Consider the following 2,500-nt stretch of genomic DNA (forward strand, 5'->3'; position numbering starts at 1 on the left):
TGAGAACCTGGCCACCAGGAGCTCTCTCTGCTCTTCAGGACCGTTTTGAGCGCACTGACTGGGAGATGTTCAGAGCAGGTACTACCTGCATTGATGATGTTTCTGTCTCCAAACCCATCACAACTCACCCCAACCAGAAACCATGGATGACTGCAGAGGTGCGCATGCTGCTGAGAACCCAAGACGAGGCTTTCAAGTCAAGAGACAAGGCAAGCCTCAGGATAGCAAGAGCCAAGCTCTCCCGGGCCATCAGAGAGGCTAAGCGTGCTTACTCAAAGAAAATCCATGATCATTTTCAAAACACTGCTGACACACGACACATGTGGCAGGGCATCCAGGCCATCACCAACTACAAGTCACTTCCACCTGCTTGTGACAGTGATGCCTCCCTTTCAGACATGCTTAACAAACTTCTATGCTCAGTTTGAGGCACAGAACGGCATGACAGTGAGGAAAACCACACCTCCTCCAAGTGAACAGGCACTGTGTCTGTCCACTGCTGATGTGCGGAGAACTCTACACAGAGTCAACCCACGAAAAGCACCAGGATCAGACAGCGTACCAGGCAGAGTGCTCAGAGAATGCGCCACACAGCTGGCTGATGTTCTCACGGACATGTTCAACATCTCTGAGCACTGCAGTCGTTCCAACGTGCTTCAAGTCCACCATCATCATCCCTGTGCCGAAGAAGTCTCTAGTGTCCTGCCTCAATGACTACCGTCCCGTTGCACTCACTCCCATCATCATGAAAGGCTTCGAGAGGCTTGTCCTGAGGCACATTAAAGACCAGCTTCCTCCCTCACTGGACCCACTGCAATTTGCATATCGCCTCAACCGCTCAACAGACGACACCATCTCCACCACACTCCACCTGGCTCTCACCCACCTGGACAATAACGACACCTACGTCAGAGTGCGGTTCATAGACTTCAGTTCAGCGTTCAACACCATCATTCCTCAGCAGCTGATTGAAAAAACCGAGCCTGCTGGGCCTGAACGCCTCCCTCTGTAACTGGATCCTGGATTTCCTGACTGAGAGACCTCAGCTAGTCAGGATGGGTAAGAACATCTCCAGCACCACCACACTGAGCACCGGTGTCCCTCAGGGCTGTGTGCTCATTCTACTGCTGTTCACTCTACTGACTCATGACTGCACTGCAAAGTGCAGCTCAAACCACATCATCAAGTGCGCTGATGACACGACTGTGGTGGGTCTGATCAGCGAGAACGACGAGTCAGCGTACAGAGAGGAGGTGCAGCGGCTAACGGACTGGTGCGGAGCCAACAACCTGTCTCTGAATATGGATAAAACTAAGGAGATGGTTGTTGACCAAGGAGTGTGAGGTGACCACCCTCCACTGAACATCACTGGCTCTGCTGTGGACATCGTCAGGAGCACCAAGTTCCTCGGTGTCCACATCACAGAGAACCTCAACTGGTCCCTCAACACCAACTCCATAGCCAAGAGAGCCCAGCAGCGCCTGCGGAGACTGAAGAAGGCTCATCTCCCCCCTCCCATCCTCACCGTGTTCTATAGGGGGACTGTGGAGAACATCCTGAGGCAGCTGCATCATCGCCTGGTTTGGGAATTGCACCGCCTCTACAGCATATTGTGAGGACAGCTGAGAAGATCATCGGGGTCTTTCTCCCCTCCATCGTGGACATCTACACCACACACTGTATCTGGAAAGCCACCAGCATTGTGGACGATCCCGTCCATTCCTCACACGGACTTTACTCACTGCTGCCGTCTGGCAGAAGGTACCGGAGCATCCGTGCCACCACTGCCAGACTCTGCAGCAGCTTTACTCCTCAATAAATCAAGTTCTTAAACTCACAAGGACTGAGCTAACCCCCAACACACACACACACACACACACACACACACACACACACACACACACACACACTCTTTTGATGCTCTACCTGCACTATCATTGCTGCTACACTGCGTTTACTCTGGTTTTTCTACCTCAGTATCTGCTGTGTTTCTGTCTGTCGTCTGACTGTGTGGCTCTCAGATCATAGCAGGTTCATATCTCTGCACCTTATTCCATGACCTCATGTCCAGAATGAGTGCTGTGTCGGTGCTGCACTGTCCTGTCTGTTTACTGTCCTGTCTGTTTACGGTGTCTAATGTCTGGGTAATTTATCATATTTATTGTTTCTAGTTTAATTTCTTGTTTGCACACGATGTCTGCACATTCACACTTTGTACTCTGTGTTCCTTGTTGCTCCATGTTGTTCCTGGAGGAACGTAATTTCACTCCACTGTGTACTTGTACAGAGACGGACTGACAATAAAAGCCACTTGACTTGACGACTGAGATTTTAAGGGGTTAAACCTATAATTAATATGTATTCCTCAGCTGAGCATCTCAGAAGTGATGTAACACAGCATGAATACAGCCCAGTTACGTTTAAATCTCAGGTTAATTACATACTAAAGCATATTATTCAGTAACTACAGGCACTTCAATGCAAACGGATTAGGCTGTTC

At 50.0% G+C, this 2,500-nt stretch overlaps 1 protein-coding gene across 1 annotated transcript in view; it reads right to left on the reverse strand.

Moving 5' to 3' along the window:
* map3k4 (mitogen-activated protein kinase kinase kinase 4) overlaps positions 1–2,500 on the reverse strand; it is a 65,032-nt gene that overhangs the window by 61,721 nt on the left and 811 nt on the right. The gene's annotated exons all lie outside the window — the stretch shown is intronic.

This window comes from Pygocentrus nattereri, chromosome 22 (assembly GCF_015220715.1).
Source record: "Pygocentrus nattereri isolate fPygNat1 chromosome 22, fPygNat1.pri, whole genome shotgun sequence".
Lineage (NCBI taxonomy): Eukaryota > Metazoa > Chordata > Actinopteri > Characiformes > Serrasalmidae > Pygocentrus > Pygocentrus nattereri.